The sequence below is a fragment of the Anomalospiza imberbis genome, chromosome 2 (assembly GCF_031753505.1).
Source record: "Anomalospiza imberbis isolate Cuckoo-Finch-1a 21T00152 chromosome 2, ASM3175350v1, whole genome shotgun sequence".
Lineage (NCBI taxonomy): Eukaryota > Metazoa > Chordata > Aves > Passeriformes > Viduidae > Anomalospiza > Anomalospiza imberbis.
This window is the reverse complement of record NC_089682.1, coordinates 58,311,528-58,332,480: the sequence shown is the minus strand read 5'-3', so window position 1 is coordinate 58,332,480 and position 20,953 is coordinate 58,311,528. Positions and strand designations below refer to the sequence as shown.

The following is a 20,953-nucleotide window of genomic DNA, read 5'->3' as shown; positions in this document are numbered from 1 at the left end:
ATCAGCAGGGATGTTCCTGAACTGGGGCACTAGAAATAAAAAGAGAGCGAAGCCATCTCTGGGAGAGCCAGGGAATGGTTCCGTGCCAGGACACATCTTCTCCCTTCCTTGATGGCACATGTGAAAGTTTGTACCTCTGGGACACTGCAAGACACATGAGGGAGGTTTTGAAGGAAAAATCTTGCAGGCAGAGTGCCTTGTGCTAGTTAGGACTTACTTTGTGGACACTGAAGAACTGTGCAGCTCTAAGTGAAAGCGTTGTGAAAGTGGGAGAGTTAGAGGAAGGAAAAACTGTGTCAGGATTCCATGTAAATAACTACAGAGCTTTTGCTGAGGGATGAGCATGTCAAACTACATTCTCTGTTTTCTGTGCACATTTTCAAATGTCTCTTACCTAACTTTTAATTACAACTTCTATGAAAGTAGCACATGAAGCCCTGGGGAACAATTAGGGACCCATCCCTCTCCATTAGAGACTGTACATCCACAGAGCAAAAGAAATCTCTGTCTCCAGCAACTTTCAGTGAATAAACACATAAAACCAAAACCAAACAGAATACCAAATGCCTGAGTCTGTAGTAACTGTAAGAACACAGAAATAGACACTGGAGATCAAACCAAAGGTCTGCCTAGCCAGCCTTTAGATTTTTAGGATAGCATTTTCTGGGCACTTTGGAAAAAGTAAAGATGTGGGCAAGTTTACCATAGTTTTTTCACACATTACTTGAGCTTTCAGCAATCTTCGCACAGGGACTTACAAAGCCAAAGTGTCTTTGTATTTAGTAATATTAGATGGACCTTCTTCTGACTTTGCCTTCTTTGTAAAGCGATTGACATTTGTGGGTGCTACAGTGCCTGTGTAGTAACAAGTTCTATAACTGAATTATGGGACTGTATAATAAAGTACTCAGCCTTAGTTATTTTCTTGTCTGTATACACGGTAATTTCATTGGACGCTAAATCATGTTTGTCTATTCCACTTTCACATGACATTCGTAACTCCATACATTACTGTCACACCCTCACTCTCTTTATTCATTTCCAGCCTAAAGAGAAAAATTAGTTGAGCTCATTTTTCTCATAGAGACACTTCTCTATCCTAATGCACATCTAATGACCCAGAGATCTGGATCTAAAGGGCCATTCAGTAGGCCATTTCTTCAGTAAGGTGAGAGGTTATTGCTCTCTCCTGACTATCCCAAACTATTCCAAGAGCGGTGGCCAAGCCAGAGGCCACTGGGTTTTGCTCCCCCATTGGGACACCCTACTCCTTTTAATTTGCCATTGAGAGATTTTTAATTGGTGTCACTGCCATAGTCATTGCCTGATCCATCAGGTAATCGCTGCCTGATCCATCATAGTTACCTCTCTATCATGAAAACTGACCATTTATTCCTAACTCTTTCATTCCTTAATCAGTTATTTAACACTCCTTATAGAGCTTCTGGCAAGACAGGAAAATATCAAGTGACTTTTGGAAAGGTATGTTTTACTAATCAAATAATTCTTTTTCATGCAGTCATTGACTCCAGTAACATGCTATATTTATGATGTCTGATTTCCCACTATAAATCCACCACAGCACTTTTCTCCTATACTGAATTTACTTGTCTGTCCACCAAAGGCACACCAGAGTACAGGGGCAAAAAGTAAAATTCTGTTTAAGAACATCATACAAAACCAATCATCTAGATAAAAATCAAACATGTATGACAATTCAAATGAGAAGGAACAAGCCATACATTAACTGGGAAGCTGTTAAAGTGAGCTCAGTAACAACATGCATCACAGACTAGGGTTTCAGTCCTCTCCCTACTGCTGACCTGGTAGAGGAGCTAAAATAAGCCACTTTGCAACTTTGCATTTCCCTCCCACTTCTTTCTGAAACCTTTTTAGAGGTCAGGATTCTTTCTTGTACAATGCCTTTCTGCTGTAGTGCTATGATGTTTAAATAAAGGCCATGAGCTTAAACAGACTGAGCAGAAAGTGTCCTGTTTGTGCATATCCAAAAGAAGGTCCATGAGCTATGCTGTCGTGTTGCTGAAGGGAGAGAGGCCCACTGGGGAAAAAGGATTAGGTGAGATGTAGATCTGTGCTTTTTGACAGAATGACTTGCCTGTGGCCATAGAGGAAGTCTGTAGCAGCTATAGAGGGGAACCTTCCACCTCTCAGCTCAGTTCCTTGCCTGCAAGGTGTTATTCCTTCCCTCCACAGCACATGAAAGAGGGAACCTGTGTGTCAAAACAGCTCTATTCTGAAACCAGACATGTGGTGTAATGTTCTTAGAAGGTTAATAATGCCACTAGCAGCTGAATTAAGTAAATGACAGTATATGTGTTAGAAAGATGACTGTGACCCTATGGAGAATTAATATGTCAAAACACATTTATTTCATATCATCTGAACTATAATCAACAGAAATGTTAACTCTTATTTGAATAAGTTATTTCTATAACTTTGGAAAAGGTTTTTATCCTGCTTGTTCTAATATCACTTTTTCCACTGTCAGTGGTAGAAAGGGGTCTCTTTTTTTTTCAGTCAAAAAACCATTAAGAATTCTAAACTCCTTTAAAAAGAAATAAATAAAAAATGTTTTATGTCATTTCCTATAACCTGATAACATTTTAAATGTATTAAGTATTATCAGGCACTGGGCCCTGGAATATGACTATGGTTTGTTCCAGCTCAAGGACTAAGTTTGGGGTATACAATTGTTTATTACAAAAGTGTTAAAGTAGGCACTAGGCACAAGAAACTTGTATACAGAATTGCCAGAACTGTGTAACTGAATGGCTTGGGATTGATAAGCAGATAGGTAATGGAAAAATGATCAAGATGTCTGCAGGCCATCAAAGAATTACCAGAAGTTTACATAAGATACGTTGAGTGGGGCTTATCTCATCCATTAAAGTGTAAGTACAATAAGAGCAACAGACCAGAAAACATATTAGAGTTTGGGTGCATAGTTAGTACATGGATAAAAATGTACCACTAAAAATATACAACAAACACATGTGATCAGGTAAATGATGATCTGCCTAAATATTTACAGAGAAGAAATCTGTCTCATGGTTGTCTAGATGTCCCTGGGAACAATTTGATCAGCAAAAGAAAGTTGTCTTTGTTACTTACAGGCTGAATAAAAGAACCTGAGTGGTTGCATCAGTCCTCAAACTACTACAAATTTCGAGATAGGCATGCAAGTATAAAAGATTCTGGTAGCAAGTTATTGCCCATCCTTAGTGTAGATCCTGTTTGCTAGAAATGCTGAAGAGCCTGGAGTAGCCTGAACTATCCCCAAAATGACAAAGACTGGGAATGAAAATCCAGTCATTATAGTTTCAACTTTACTGTCCTTACCAGATAATCAATTCCTGGAAATGGAGAATTGAGGTGATTATCTGAAAGAGCTGCTGTAGCTTTTGGTCAAAGGTGTGCAGTGTCCTCTGTGTTTGCAACAGGAAATGTGTAGGTGTGATAGCATTTATTGCTGTGTAATAAGATAGTGACTGTTGTGGAAGAGTTCAGTGCCCAGATATTCACATAAACAGAGAAACACGCAAACCATGTTAAATCTTATTTCTAATTTCCTACTCGTTTCTCAGCCCAGTCAAACCCAAATTTCTTCCATCCTGCTTCACCTTTCTCATGCTGTTCTTTGATAATGTACATGGGGCCATCTGTCCAGGCCCCATTTATACCCCCAGTTAATTTGCCTCGTGTCTCATCCTTCTTCCTGTTTTTCTGTCTGTTTTTTCCAACTTTTTCTTTTTTTTTCCAAATTTTTCTTTCATGCACACATTTTCCAGCATCAGAACGATACTGGAAGGATCTAATCTTCACTTTTCTTATAAGCCAGAAAAACTCCTCTCTGCCAGCTCAATTCACTTTTTATCCTCATCAGAAACATTTCCTGTCTTGTGTCTCTTGCCATTCCTGCAGTGGTTGCATAACTACTCTTACTAGATACAAGAAGACAGGGTTTGACTTAAAGATGATGTCCTAAATACAGCTGCACCAAACGTGGATACATGTGCTATTTTCATCCTCACTGTGCAGCTCAGCTGGCAATGACAGTCTCACAGGGCAAAAACATAAATACACTCTCAACATAAAAGACCCTCTGATACTCTCTGCCGCTGTTACATTTTCTCTCACCAGCTGTGCACAGCAGTCATCTCTAGATCACTCTTCTATACTGTGTAATTCCACATAGACCAGTACCTTTCCCAGCTCTTACTCCAGGGCACAAAATCTCACATGTACCACTGCTGTGATGAAGTAAAACCACATGCTGGTACTTAGAAGTTTCAGGCAGGGCAAGACACAATAAAGACAAAACTCATATGGCTTACAGTTTGACCAAATTAGTTTTGGAAGACCTTACTCTGCAGACTTACACAAAGAAAGTCACTGAGCTGGTGAAAGAATTCCTGTTACAGAACCTAACCCTGTGAAGACATTTCTGGTACAAGACAGTGAAACTATTTAGTACATCTGCTGGATGTGAGAGACATCCCCTTCTTCCCTCCACCAGTAGGTGTTTTGTACTGTTGTTTCCCAGAGCTTGTTTATGTCATCATTCCAGACATATGATGTCTGTTGTTCTACCTACCAGGGTGTTCTTTGTCTTCATTACAAGAGGCAGGCTTGAGAAAGAAATTCGGTAGAAAGATTTATTATAATCCTACAGAGACAGGGAGCAGAATTCCCAAACCTGCTTGAGCTATTCCCTGTATGATTTAAATCAGACTGATTTGTCTTGTTCTTGGTTTTGTAATTCTTCAAAGACCATAGCAAGGATGCTGAGAGCATTTTGGCAGTCTGTAGCCTGCTCTGAATTAGGCCTGGAATTTCTCCTGCTGTTACCTACTATTGTAATTTTCCCAGAAATTTTCACATCTCTATTTCTTTTGCAAAGGCAAACTAGCTGCACTACAACTCTCCACTCTGCCATCAGCTGGTAAGAATACCCTGTTTGTCTTTATGTCAATACACAGTTCTTGAAACCTCCTTGTCATGATAATAAAGAAATATATTCAAGACCAACAAGTCAGCCTTGAAAACTTTAAAGCAAGGCTGTGAGTTTGGCATGTGAACGGGTCTGTGAGAATGCTGAACTGCCTCAGCAAGAGCCAGCCCTGCAGCATCACGGCTCCTGCTGCTTCCACCTGCAGGACAGACAAAGAATCCTTCAGACACTCCTGTCACTGTAAAGACACGACATCCTGGGTTTCTTGAACCACACTGTAGGACAGAATTACAAAGACCTCTGCTGACTGATTTCCGTGCCTGTTGGAGGCATTGAATACAGCACCACATCTCTCAATTCTTCAAGTGAACTCCAAAAATGACTGTTTCAAATGCAACACTCTGAACATATTTAATCTATCTAAAAGATGAACTTTCATTAACTGAAGAGTTATTACTTGTTCAGGAGACATCCCCCACATCTCCATAGAAATATGTTTAGTTATAACCCTACAGCTTAAAAACCCTAGCTGCAAGATTTTGAGGTGTTGGCTAAGTTGCCAATTTGTTTATATGAGAATTTTTTGATTCAAAAATCCTGTCATCTGAAAAAGCCTAAAAACACTTTGATTACCCTGTAGCTTCCCAGTCATTTAGATTGCTGTGTAATGCTGTAATTTTGCAGTGTGAGAAACACTGTTTCAGTTTCTAACTGATCTGCACTGAATTAATTTTTAAAGTTGTTGAATTATGCTAACAAGATCACAATAATTAGAAGAGCTTCAGGGGCAAGTGGATAGAGTTGGGAGTTAGCTCTGCCATCCCTGTGAGAGAAAAGATTTGTGCTTCCTCTTGAGTTACTCTAAGCTAGCAATACAAATCCTCAGAGCTCACATTAATGCAAGCCTGACTGACAACCTACCATTCAGAGCAACCATCTCAGATTTCTGCAATTAGCATGTGCTCTAAAATTTCTGATTCTTCAGGCTTGGTCTCTAATTTACATTTTGAAAAGGCTCTTAAGAATGAAGATGCCAAGACTGAGCAAATTCACTGCTCTTGAGACACATTCTGCATATCTGCAAGCTCAGTAAAAGTGTGTTTCTGTTAAAATCAATAGGATAAGTATCACATGGGAAAAAAATAATTCTTCTTACCAAGCTGGGAGTACTGAAGGCTTTCATGGCAAAACTCTGGAAAGAGACAAAAGAAACTAGTCAATGTACTGCAATAGGGACAGTGTATTAAATAATGCAGAAAGTTGCAGGCAGCACTTGCTAATCCCTGAAAATCTCTTCATGGCCTTAATAGCAGCCTTTTACATGGAAAACTGTATATTCAAGAGGTCTACGTACAACTTAATTGCAGAAAAAAAGAGAAAGCAGGGATATATTAGACATATCATCCCATCGGCTGCTAGTGACTGATTTTTCTCTTTGTCAAGGATTGCTTTAGAAGACCAAAAAAACCCCAGATTATTTGTTACTTATCCTGAGAGATTGTTTCACATTTTAAGAACGTTTTCCTGAAGAATAGGAGGCTTGAAAATCAATGAGATACAATCTGTAAGCATTACTGCCTGAATAGGTCCCATATTGGAATGCTGAAGCCAGCACACAATGGGTAAAACAATATTGCTAAGATCAGTTACTGACATTTTCATCATGGATTAGACAAATGTCACACACTTGAAGTTACAGCAATTGCTCTCTAGTTCGCCTGGATCTAAGATACAATTTGTGTTAGGTCAGGTTCTCAAGAAAGACAAATTTTCTAGGTAATTTGTAATAATGATATCTTCATTGTGCAAGTTTAGGTCATTGATTCAACTATTTTAAACTATCAATTTATGCTGGATGACTTCGAGGTTTTGGGTGCTTTTTGGAAAATAACGAAAAATGAAAAAAGGCCCATTTAAGTGGATTTTTGCAAAACAATGACATTACCTATTATCTTACTTCCAACTTAAAAAGTGATCAAGAATTAAAGTATGAGTGAAAAACATTTGATAGTGTGTTCACTACACCGACATTTGCTTCACTGTATCTGATAATAAATTAAAATGCTGGCATTTATTATTAGACTAGATGAATGCATTAATAGGATAGCATTTTCCCCATTCTGAAAATCATCTAAAATATTTACTTTTATTTCTATCTTCTTCCTCCTCTTCTATGCAGGAAGCTTACATTTTGACTCTCTGATTAAAACACCTTCAAAACTGCACTGGCATGCACAGCACCAGCAAGTTAAGGGGCTGATTTTGGTCTAAGCCAGCTCCCACTTTTCAGCACACCAAGTGGAGATAGCAGAGAAATAATGCCTAATAAGCACTGTGGATGAAGATGTCCAGGACTGGGAAGGGGGCTGGAAAGCTTAGTTGCAGGAATGCAAGCTGAGTCTCACTAGCTGCCCTGCAGACAGGGAGCCTTGTCCCACAGCATTCACTGGTACAGATGCTGCCATCAGACCAATAAACCCCGAGTTATGAACAGCACCTCTTAGCTTTATACTTGTGCTAACTGAAGAACCATGGCAGGATTTTTATCTCCAGGCTTTAACTCAGCACTATGCAAATTAACATTGATTTTTATCCCACACAGTAAAAATTAAGAAAATAACCTAAGAATATTGAATATGCCTTGGAGCTTTAATGAAGAAGGCATGAAAATCATCTGATACATCTAAATACAGCTTCTGCAGTTCAGGGAAAGTCTCACTGAGTACAGTACAGGATCTTAGCTAGTCTGCCACTTTATTTTTGCAGTTTCAATAATTTTGACATCAACACTGCATTTTTTACTATTAAGGACTGGACAAACCTTACATAAAGTTTAGAAATATAAATACAGAAGATCTCGATCAGAAGTTATAATTTCACTGTAATTGCTGAATCTTCTTTAGGTTAAAGCTATCACATAGATCATTGAATTAAAACTGATGAACAGTTTTTATTCTTTTGTGTCACTATAGTTAATTTCTATTAAAGGGACAATAGCAGAGCTGTTCTTCACCCCCTGTCTATGGCTCCCTGCCTGTGACCCAGCAGCCCAGCTTATCTGTACCAGTCACAGGCAGACTGGACTGGTACAGATGCCAATGAACAATGGAACCAGCAAAGCCAAGCCAGGGCAGAAGGAGGAAGAGAGAAAGCAATGATTGGTTTTTGTTAAGCCACTCATGAGTTTGAATAATTAAAGCTAATTCACCACAAGCCAGACTTGATGCTTTCTGCACTGCAACCTCCCAGCTGCCATATCAGGCCTACATACAAGCTACTTTCTGGTGTTTAATAAAAAATAAAGCTACTGAAACAAGACTCAAAGAGCAAAAGTGTGGTCTCAGTAATTTCACTTGGCATACACCATTTTTTTAACCAATGATGCTTTGTATTTGTAAGGCAATCTTCTTGTAGTTTGCAATGGTCCAAGGGTATAAATAAGGTCGTGTATAAATGCAACTCTGATTGACAAAGCTGAAAAAACTTAGGAACTCCCAAGCACATAAGCCCTTTGTCAGCTCTAAATCTCCAAGCAAAACCAAGACCACGAATCAGTGCACTGACTTTAGTGTAATTGAATAGGTACTTTTCAAGGAAAAGGACAATTGGTAGCAAGGCAACTGAAGAGAACATTAGCAGAAACATAGTGATGATATTTTATGCTCTGTGGGAACAGAAATCAGTAATTACTGCTTATAGAACACTGAACACTTAATAGAGGATATTGAATGGAGGAAACAAAACCAATTAGTTTTTCTACTGAGTCCATGAGTTTTATTATACACTAAAGTTGTGAATTTTAGTTCCCCTGCTAATTTCTCAAGGCATTTTTCATACCTCAGTTAAGTTTGAGAGATCAAACTGGCTTTTCTTATATATATATTTCCATACATTTCACTGAAGATTTCTGTGGCTTTTTTATCACTTAGCTATGTGAATTAATTCTTCTGCTAATTTCTTGTTTCATTTAATTTCTACAGTCTTCATTTTGCACTCTGGATAAGGTGTATCATCGTGCCCTGGGATACATCCAGCTGGGAAGACAGCTGATGGGAAGCTCTGTTGCAAGGTACAGCCTTCTTCCAAGGGAGTGTTGGCTAACAGTAAGATGGGATGTCAGCCTGTACATAGTACTATCTAATGATCCCAGGTTCAGATCTCTTGTTGCAGTGAGGAGGTAATTTTTTTATATACACAGCATACCTAATAACCTACCAATGAGGTGAAAGAATTAGAGTTACTGTAGCAGTGCTAATCTATTTCCACAGTAATGCTGAAGCTGAACTGACAGGTACTAGAACCAAGCAAGCATGCACTTGTTTAGTAGCCTTTAAAGAAGTTGAATTTCTGATATGAAAAGTACTTTAGTCACAAGAAGGGAGATACAAAAGTGCTAACAAGTTTGAAGGATGCCATTTAAAATTTACCAACTTGTATTTGCCTGTGGTGTACAAGGTGCCTGGGCTGTGGAAAGAGCATCACCACCCTTCTTAGTACATTCTTTTTTATAAAATCAAAATTCCTAGGGGCAAGTGATTGTGACACTCCACATTATGCCCTGTGGGTGTCTTCACTGACAACAGGTGTGGTGTGTCTAGGAAATGCTGCATGCTCCCATTCCTGCAAAGGATTTTTCTTTTGCAAGCATGATCTGTTTTGCCACGTTCCAGAGTGGGCAGAGAGGGGGCAGGAACAAATGAACTCTGGTCACATTCACTCACATCAAAATGCTTACATGACCTTGATTGACCCTGATGGGCTCTGCATGCAAGAGAACACTTACGTAACAAGCTGAGCAGGCAGTCCACCACCTGTATGCGTTAAATAAATCACCAAGTGCTTTGCAGCACTAGGCATATTTTCCAAGCTAACATATAGCTAGATCCAGCTTTTAAAAGACAAGCAGTTTTCCTGAATGTCCTGTGACATAGCATGCCCAGCTCTTCCCTGGAGAAGGATGAGGAATTTGCTGCCTTTTCCCCAAGCCTCCCAGCATGGAGATCTGTCAGGTCCCTTCCTGAGGTCAGGGTAAGGAGGATGCAGCTCCCAGCTTCCAAGGAGTGGGGTCAGCCAGCAGCCTGTTCCCACTCCTATCACCCTGACCCTGTGTGCCAGGGGTGTGCTGGCTCTGGAGAGGAGCTCAACACCCATCTGCTCATCCCTGTGCCTGTGTAAAGCATGACATTGAGCAGAAAATCTGCCAAAATAGTTTGTATAAAGTTTTTAGAAACCAAAAGCTTTGAATATGGTATGTCTTAATCTACACTCATTTACAATTGGTAGAACAAAATTAGTTATCTTAAGTCCATTATTGCATGCCAGTTCTGCATTTCAAATTAGCCAGGATGCTAGAGACTGGATGAGAAACCTGTAGTGCTGGAGCACACCTCTGTGGGGTATGCAATATAGCAGCCGTAGGTGATACAAAACCTCCATTCAGGGCAACACCTGCAAATTATACAAAAACTAAGTGGAGAAGAAACCCATTAATGCTATCCAGAAGGGCATGCAGGAGCTAGCACCACTCAGTGGGGCTCATGGCACTGAAAATTCTTCTGGTGCAGCTTGGGAGGAAACAAAACATATTTAACTGCTCAGATATAAACTTGACGGTTTGGAGATTGTTAGTGCATGTTTCTTTGTTTTCTTTCACAAGAGAGTAACAGCGTCTTATCAGCACACATAACTCTGTGTTTGATGTTTAAAACCCTTGAGGAAAGGGCAATCAGATTTTAGTCAGGTAAGAATGAACATTATTTCTCTGAATTTCCTTCATTTTTTGTCCCCTTCAAAAAGATTTACAGAAGGATTTTTTTTTCTAAAAGTACTTTTAATTAAGACTACTTATAAATCTGCTCCTATATTTACAAATCTGCTTCTATCTCTGTAATAAACTGATAAAATATCTTTCAATTACTTGTTACTGAAACTTCAGCACTAATACAAAAAGTAAAAAAGTACAACTTTTTTTCCTGACTTTTTGAGACAGATTTGAATGGTAAAAACAGTTGAACACACAATCTGAAAATTGTTTATGATCTGCCCCAAAGGTTTAAATCTTCCTATCTATATAAAGAGTTGAGAGCAAAGGAGATGTCTCAAGGAAAATTAAAATAATTTATTTTTCAAGTATTTAAGGGGGGAAAAAATCTTCCATTTGTCTCTAGTTAGTGTACTGTGTAGTCACTGCCCATGATATACCAGGAGAATTCAAAGAAAGTTATCCCAATTTTATTTGCAAAAAAAATCTCTGGTGCCGTTGTTTTTGTCCATTTGGCAATTTCTAAATTACTTTTATATAATGCATGAAACTGCAAGCAAGAAAACCATGCAATGTTAGACTCTAAGACAGTGAGTGAAAATGTCACCTGACTTTCATCCTCACTTCTTTCAGAAGAAAAAAAAAACCACCCATAAGTTTCTCCTCCTGCTTTGAAATTCAGGAAAGACATCAACCCCACAAATGCCAAGATATGTAATAATTATACAGAAGAACTTCTCATGGCACCTGAAGGGAAATAGAAACTGATGTTTTCATTGCCTTATCAAATAATTACTGCAAAATATAATTTTCCAGCCAAATGAAAAGAGGTAGAAGGCAGCAAATACTCATGATTATTCTCTGGATTTTCAGAAAGCAGTGGCAAAACTTTATTTGATTCAAGTACTCATGATTTCACTAGGAAGGAAAGGAATGTAGAGTTGGAGGAGGAGCTTTCACCTTTTGAATTTTTGCTAGATAATTAGTTAAGCTTCAACAATTTTCAATACAGGTCATAATTGCTTCAAAGTGCTACACTCACGTGATCAGTGTCTTTGCAGACAATGTTGCACTACAGGGAATAGCCAACATAATTATGTGGCACAGTTTGGATCAAATTAATAGTTGAGTGTTCAGGTTAAGAGAGATTAGATTTGCAAATTGTCTAAACCAGGGGCCTAGAAATGCCTCTTTTTATCTTAGCCTTTTGTAAAACAAAATAATGACCCATAAAATTGTTTTTGCTCATAGAGAGCTGCACACTTCCCAGGACTGCTTGGAGTTAAGTCTTCTCTGACCAACACTGCCCTGAGACATTTCAATTCAAGTAGCAAAGGCCAGAGGAGTTCTCACATGAGCATCCTCTAACCGACAGAAGTTCCCTCCACTTGGCTGCACCCACATCAGTGGCACAAATACCACAGGCAAGAGCAATGGATCTGGCAGCTAGAACTGATGTCTGTGATACTGCCTATCCTGGGAGGCTGTTCCCAGGGCTTCAGTGTTTGCCAGCAGGTCAGCTGCTGAGGCAGGGAGCTCCCAAACAGGAGGCCTGTCTTCAGCTGAAATTTTTGGTGGGAAGTCTTAATCAAAACAGTTCATTTTTTTTTTTTTTTTTTTTCAAACTGAGACCACAGAAAGTGTTACAGTCTTCTCAAGAGCTCTCATTAAGAATCTCTAGTAGCTCTTTTTTTGGGACATAGATTTTAAATTTGGGGTTAGTGGATTGTCTGGCCCCAGGCATAGGATTTTGTGATTGTACAGAAGTGAGGAGACTCTCTCCTGCATTCTTACCACTAATTTTTATTGGGAAAAGCTGGATTTGAGCATAGAGTGATGAGAAAAGCAAGGAGTTACAGGAACAGAATAAAATAACTGGGTGAAGGTGGCAGAGGGAGTCAAACACCCAAGGAATAAAGACCTATTTTCTCAGACTGGAAAGACTTAAGAAAGGGAAAAAAAAAAGAGAGAAAAGCTCAAGGTGAAAACATCTGTAACAACCAGAAAGCTCCAAATTATAGGACTTGGAGCTGATAGTAGATTTCCCTACCAGTAGTACAACAGCTTTAGACATTAATAAGCATCCCATGTTTTACAAGCTGTTCAACAAGAGGCAGCAACATCCTACCAGTATCATTTACTTCATAAACTCTGCATATGGAGGTCTGTGCACATGTTTTCAAAATCAAAGTTTAAAGCACAAAGATAATTCAATAGAATTTCGCCACACCTCTGAAGGATAAACTAACAGAAAAAAAAAAAAAGGAAAAATTACATCAATGCACCCCCCTCTGGATGTGTGAGTTCCTGTTTTAAAAAAGCAGGAACACAGCTGAGAGATAATTTTTTAAAGTTGAGAAATGAGGAATCAAATAGTAACCATGCAACCTTGGTCTGGCACAGCAGACTTCTGAGGTGTATTTCTGACAGAGAGGAAGGGAAGGCCAAGCCCAGCATCTGGATTGAGTCCTTTCTACCACACTAACATCACTGACACAGCTCCTCAGTCTTCTTTCCCTGAACTGAATACTTCCATATGTGTATTTTACCACAGCAACTACGAAACTTTCTGTAAGGCTTTTTTTATTTTCTTCTTATTATGTATTTAAGTCTATTAGTTCAAATTTAAGACATCACTGAAAATCCCAAAGCCATTTCCTCTCAGATATTATCCATTCCCAACTGCCCTTTGAGGTACCTTGTTTTCCTAGCAGCCTACAATTTATTGATAAAACCACCATGTCACTGGCACATCTGCTGACAAATATATACCATATGCTTCTCTTTCTCTCCAAGCAAAACAGTTACCTGAGTTTAAGCTGTGAAGTTACATAGTGCAGTATAATTTCATGAGTGTTTTGCATCAGGAAAATGCTGTTTATAACTGCTTTCCTTACACAATCTAGTAATTATCCTAATAGGCCTGTTTCTATCAGAAAATTAAATCCAGTGAAAACATACAGTACATGCATGACTAGAGAGCTCTTAATTAATTTTCAGATAATTAAACCCCTTTCAGCTGATGATTAACCCAATTTTAGGATTCATACGGACAGTGTAACAAAATATGCCAGAAGGTAACAAATACATTATGAATATTCATTCTTAAATTGTTCACCACAGATCACTACAGAGGCCAGAAGATATCCCACATTGTCACTCTTCCATGGGGACTTGTATTATCAAGCTTGATGAAAAGATACCTTTTAGACAATTCTAAAAAAACAGCCTTTTATAGGGGAAAAACAATTTTGTTATTATTCATACCAGTTTCTAGTTTCTTATACTGAAGCTTTTCTTATCTTAAATGTATACCTTTTTTTCTACATTTATTAAATCTAAATCAGTTCTGATGCCATCCCCCACCCAACCCGCACAGTGTAATTAGTGACTATAATTTTTATATGCATACATTGTAACAGATGGTACACTCAGAATCTCTACTTTGAACTAGCAGAAACTATTTAATAAAGCACGATTTCACTCAAAACAACCCAGCCCTTGCATAATAAATCTTATTCTTGAATGGGAAGTTGATGAATGGGACACATATACACCGCCAATAGTATTTCAACATCTTTACAGCAATTTGTTTTAAAATCTTATATCTGAAGTAAACTAAAACTGAATATTTTACCAAGATACACATCTCCTCCATAAGATAAGAAAAACATGAAAATATATTCAGTTCTATTCAGGATCCACAATACAGGCTAATGAAATTCAGTCCATTAATAGGGTCACTAATGCAAGCAGCCTCCTTTCCTGCAGCCTCCATGTCTACTCAAAGCACAGTTCTGTCATCCCTGAAAAAGGCACATAAATAGAGTAGAGAAAATATGAGAATAAGACTGAAAGTCAGGTTTCAGTTGCCTCTGAAATAATTTTTACAATTCTCGCCATGTCTTTAATATTTATTTTTTTAATTAAAAGCACTGAAACAAACAAGTACTAAAATCATGAATGCTCTCATGCAGTTCTCCACCTAAGGAGGGATACATTTCCTGATCTGATAGACTGAAATCATCACCCCAGACCTAAACTAATTTCAAATTAGTAAAGAAGTTACTGCTGTCACCAGGGGAAAACAATGAGGCACAAGCTCTCTACAGCACAACGAAGTTACTGTAAGAGGCAGCAAAAGAACAACTCAAGTGCAGATCTTGCAGTTCTACTGAAGCAAGGCATACCAACATTCTCCCCCAAAAAACAGAGCAGTTTGGTTAATTAGTTAATAGGAGAACTCTGCTAACGTATGATAGGTATTGCTTTTCACAAGAAGCCTTGTCTAAGTCAATAACAGGTAACTAAGAAGCTGGATATACAAGACTTCTTCGGCCAGAAATAATGTATTTGACATATGAGATCTTCCTAGGGATGCCCATGTGATTTTAACTTCCCTAAGTTCTCTAAATGAAAGGAAAAAAACACCAAAAAAACCATGCCAAAAACCACTCTCAAAAGGAACTCCAGGCTATTATTAGTACACCATGTTTAACTGCTGTCTAAGCAATATTTTAGCAACTGTTGAGTAGCAGCATACAACCAACTGTAGTTTGGCAATTACAAAGACATGGTTATCCAAGAGTTAATCAGTTATCCTTATGTGGCTATGCTGTTCTTTTCCACAGAGGAGTGCTCCTTCCCAGCACATTGCCAGGTAGTGTGGGAAAGCTCCCTTTTTGTTTCCATCAAACTCAAAAAAAAAAAAAAGAAGACGACTTCTGACAAATGTAGGACAGTTCTAGCATTTCTAATTTGAGCACTGAATTGTCTTCACCTTATTTGAACCTGATTTTATTTTTGTTTCAATATTATTTTCACTGCTCACTTCCTCTGAGGATAATTTGACTAGGAAGATCCATATGCCCATATGCTAGGGTTTAACAGCTAAATGGAGTGAGAAAATCTTCAATTAGCTGAAAGTGATTTCAGCTGGGCAGGCTGAGAAATGTCCACTGACTGAAAAGCTGCAAAAGCTAATGTATCAGTTATTATATTTTCTAATTTTTAAATTTGAGCTGAACATCAAATATTTTGTACCATTAATTAAAACAAAAAAAAAAAAACCCAAAGCAACAAAAAACAGCTAAACCAAGAGTAATAAAGTCAATTATTCAAATATTGAAATTATTTTGGATAATAGATGCCCCAGTGTTGTAAAGACAGTGGTAATGAATCACTGCCCTAAATGAAACAAGCTGTCCAGCTTCCAACATCAAATAACTGCTTGCACTTTGGGTGTATTTAAAGAAATACTCTTATTCTCAGTGATGACTTACAAGCAGTTTCACAAGCAGCCTTTTCAAACTTACCTTGGCATTAATGGAAAGACTACAAAAAACAGAGAAGGTAATTTTAAATACACTTAGATGAACAATTAACTGATAGCCTTTTCTAAAACAGAAATAATCCTCCTCAGTATGGTTTATCATTGTTTCTAGTGCAGTAGTGCTTAGAGATTTAGTCATGGCACAGATTCTCTTTACGCTAGATGCCGTACAGGAACAAAAAGACAGTTCTTCTCTTGCAGAACTTACAGGCAAGCATGTGGTAATTTGCTAGACAATGCATTTTAGACCATAATTGCCTCATTTGTTTCAACCCTGATCATCTCTCATCTTTCTTAATGGAATCAAGGTATTGACATCACAGTTGCTGGGTACAGAGTATGGATTTAGATGTGACCATATGCACAGATATAATGAGAGGGCTGCAGTTATTGTTGAATTCCTCATTTAGAAAGCATATTATTTCTATGTCTTTGATGTATTTACCAGTAACTGCTTTTCTCTGAAAATATTTAATAGACAAAGCTAATTCAGCTTTGCTGGCCATGAGCTTCTGTGCATTAAGCCATCTGCTTTTATGTGGGAATGGGAGAGAAAAGGAAGAAGGTCAGTTGTCAGAAGTTAAATAAAACTAAGTAGAACGTCAAAATATAAGTTAATTGAGACAAAAGTAAATTAAAATCATTACCTACTTGCACTTCTGAAACATTATGGCTTATCATTTATGCACACCATATCCATGCATGAGCACCCTTAATCCCTGCCTGCAATAGCTGCACATTGTAATTTTTATTATTGCCTCAGGGGTTTGCTCAAACTCATCCTTGGCAAAGCAGCAGAATTACAACAAAATTACGTCTAATCACATTTCTTAACCTCAGTCAAAGATTAATTTGTCCTGTTCTGTTTCATTGCAGAAGATACAAATTTCATTTCTTAATTATGCTTCCTTCTGTTCTCCCTACTGATTCCAGAAGCTAATGGCATTCTTTTCTTAATCAGATTTGAAAAACCTTTGTTTCCATTATAGTCAAGACAAGTTGTTCAGTCAGTTTCACAGAAGTCAAAATTTTCTCACCAGCTTCAGATATGACCAATTTGTGGTTAATTCCTTACATTTTCTCTAAATCAATGTATTCTATTTTTTTTTCTTTTTTCTCTAAATTCTTTACAGTCAAAAATGAGTTATGTTGCAACCAATCTTAATTACAGAGAGGACATATTTTTCACAAGCTGATGTTATCTCTCAGGACATTTTTACTTCACCAAGGAAATTCTCCCTTTTGTCATTACAGAAAATGCTACTTACCACCGCCCATCTTCTGCTTTACTCTATTCTTCATCAAATCATACACTCAAATGGGAGTTCTGGCACCCTCCTGAGTAATCCTTCACCTCTTGTCCTCAAAATTCTCTACTCTTGCACTTAGCTGTCGTGGAGAATAAGGTCACAGTAACTTAGGTTTTTGTGATATCATTTTAAAAAACAAAGAAAAGAAAAGCAAAACCCACAACAACAGTCTACACTGCTAGACTTCTAAGTCAGTTTCTGTAAGAAAAAAAAATCTGCTCTTTTATTGGCTTTGCAAAGGAATTAGCATGCAATTGAACGTCATCGTCTTTGCCAGGCAAATAGCTGTAGAAATATATTAAACACTCCTAAGTCTCTTCAATCCCATTTAGTCTCCACCTGTCTCTCAAACTGAGCATCCCATTCAGGCAGAAGCAGAAATACCATACTGAGTACAGAGAGAATACAATCCATGTATTTCGAACACACAACTTCTTGCCTGGCTGTTCTCACTCTTTGCATGAAAAGTACAAAGAGAGTCAAGAGATGGCAAAACATACACCAGTCAAACACAACTGTATTTAGCTTAAGAAATAAATGGTATTCACATGTTTTCCACAACTTGTCTTGCATTTATAGCCTCACCATATGAACAAAACAGAGGTTGGTTGGCTATGAATACAAGTAATTACATATATTCTTGTGCATGTTTCACTGTATATACATATATATGCTGCTGCATGCCAGACAACTTTAAGAGCAGAAAAAACACAATGTTCAGCACCCAGTGTGGTGTTGATCTTCTTTTGAATCAGAAGGGGGTTTTGAATTTGTCACTCATAAATATATTCTCAAACATATGTGATGCATTTGCTGCTTGTACAAGAAATATTCTACCTGAACAACAGAAGTCAGAATAATAGCAGTGGGATTGTTCACAAAATAGCTCATTATTTTACAGAACTTTTACCCTGCAACTTATACCATCTTTCTCACATATTTTCATAGAGCAAAATACATCTTAACACCTAGGTGCTAGAAAGTTCTTCCTGAAACCTGTTACTCAGAATCATTTAAAGCCATGAAAATCAACACTGCATGAAGCAGCCAAAGACCATGGTTTTCCTCCTGTTCCCTGGGCTTTGCAGACAGACCCAACCATGCTGCCAAGTCACCATTTCCAGGCCTCCATCCCTGTGCCAGCCACACCAGGACAATGGGGTGCCAGGCATTCCCCTTCTCCCCACTGACACACAGCACTGTTTTTCCAGTGTTGAAAGCAATAGACCTAATCAATGGAGAGCTCTATCACCAGCACTCCTTCTGCCTTTGTTATTTGCCTAACCAATAGTTGGTACACCTTCAACAACACCCCACTTTAAAAAAATCCATGATTTCAAAAAAGAAACGTGATATAAAATAAAAACTACGAACCAAACACCAATGAAAACTGCTGCTCTTTGTGGCCAATTGCTTCCTTCATGCTGGGGTTACATTAAGGTGACTGGGAACCTGTGGGCACCAACAGGCCCTGCGGGACCCCCACGGCCACTTCCCACCCACCCACATTCCTGGGGCCATGTGTCCATTCTCCTCAGAGATGTCCAGTGCTCCAGCCAGGGCTGTGGGAGAGCTGCCAGGCCCCAGCAGGACCCCCACGGCCACTTCCCTCCCACCACATTCCCGGGGCCACAAGTCCGTTCCCCTCAGAGATGCGCGGTGCTCTGGCTCGCACTGGGGAAGAGCTGCCAGGCCATGCCCTGCCACCCCGGGGAGCCCTGGCCCCCACCATGCCCCGAAGGTCTCCTGCAGTTATAACTTTTAGAAAACTATGACCCATATGTCTCAGAGTTGTAACTTTGCTGTGCTTTTAGAATTTTTCTTTCCATTAATTAATTCCTCCGTCAATTTGCTGCAATGTTGCCCCAGTGACGGTTGTCATGAGGTCTTGAAAACCAAAGTAGGGACTCCTACTTCTCGAAGGGAGGACTCCTTGTTCCTCGAAGTCTGAAGCCAAAGAAGGCATCTCCTAGCAGTAACTATGGCTTTCCACAGAAACCCCTACTCCAGCATGCACATCAATCATCTGAGCAAGGAACTCATCAACGTTTTTGCCGCATGATCGGGAGTTAAAGAAAGAAGCATCTCACTTGCGCATACAAATCCTCATCAATAAAATCTATCACAAAATTTAAACACTTAGGACAACATCCATGGTAAGAACACCAATTTTTTCTTTCTTTTACTCTGAGACACCTAAGATCAATGAAGGACTATTTCTTGACACCTTTTTACCCACATTGTAAAAGTGATAGCTAATTTTAGCATTAATTTGCATTTCCCTTTTATCCCTCAGATCACACTGCTTCCTATCAGCAAAGAGATGAGGATAAAAGGAAACAAAATATCCTCGGCCAGTTATTTTTATGCCTAAACTGTAGAGCATTTAGTTATTTTCAAAATTGTTTTACCATCATCAGATGGTTCCTCAGCAGTTTTCAAAATATAAGCATCTCAAAAAGTACAAAGTTTTTGGGGTTTGAGCCATTTCAGATATCAAGGTTTCTATGTTTTTTTTATGAAGAATTATATAAAATTAATTAGACATATTTTCTGTCAGAACAATGACAGGCTTTTACCCCATATTTTCTGTCAAACATTCTTTTAAAATAGCCACGTTTCTCTGAAACACAGAGATTGTTATTATCATTACTGCTGGGTTTGGCACATCTCTTCCTAATACAGCAATATTTATTAATAGTTTACATGTTATTTTTCCAAATTTTGTAACATCTCTTATGGGCATTAGAGTAAATGCATTGCTGCGTTGACAGCATTGCACAAATTATATTTTGACTGTTATAGTCAATTTTTCATATATTACTGTAATAAAATTAAAATTTAATCAGAATGTCAAGATTTAAAACAACCCTGGCAAGAACTTGTTCTACAGAAGTCTCATTAATAAGCAACAGAATACCATATCTTTGACAATTACAGGGGCTTGGGTTTGGTTTTTTTTTTTTTCTTTTAAAAAAGAAAACTCTACTTCATTATTTTTAAAAGCCTTTGTTGTGGCAAGTAATGAAAATTATATTGTTCCTTTGACTTGTCTTGTAGATGGAGGTGTCTTTGATCATATAAGTATCATGAATTCCCATGTCAATATTTTCCCTTTCCTATCCATGATCCCAAAATACAAACAGTTGCTACAGGGGAGTAAGAGTGACATTTTTTAAGGAGATCATTAGATTCTGGTCCTTAAGGGCAGTTTCCTTCAAAAAGAAAAGCAAAAAAAAAATTAATATCTGTGACATGAGTTATAGTGAAACCACTTGTACAAAGGAAAGACAATCACTTTGTAAATTATAAGCCTCTCAGCAAATGGACTTTCTACTTTCCCAGGGGCAAGACAATGCTTAGGACCATACTGATTTTGTAAAAACTGAAGACTCTGCTTCAGTTAGAACTTCAGTATTTCATTCAAGCCAAAAGTAAGCATCTAATGCAAGACTGGAAAGCAGTACCTCAGCTTTATGTCTCTGCTCACTCTTCTCAAAATGGAAAAATATCCCTAGACAACATATGGTGGGATTCACCCAACATGACTTTGGGACTTCTAAATGTTACTGCCTAAA

General features: G+C 38.3%; 1 long non-coding RNA gene across 2 annotated transcripts; it reads right to left on the bottom strand.

Annotated features, from left to right (window-relative positions):
* Positions 1–207: 207 nt before the first annotated feature.
* On the bottom strand, positions 208–18,951 carry LOC137468984 (uncharacterized). 2 transcript variants are annotated; one of them, XR_010996294.1, is made up of 4 exons: positions 18,750–18,951; positions 17,334–17,454; positions 6,129–6,164; positions 208–1,046 (listed from the first exon to the last, which is right to left on the bottom strand). It is a non-coding gene; the product is annotated as an uncharacterized lncRNA (long non-coding RNA). The 2 variants fall into 2 exon arrangements; XR_010996295.1 differs by lacking the exon at positions 208–1,046 and adding an exon at positions 3,902–5,247.
* Between the last annotated feature and the right edge of the window lie 2,002 nt (positions 18,952–20,953).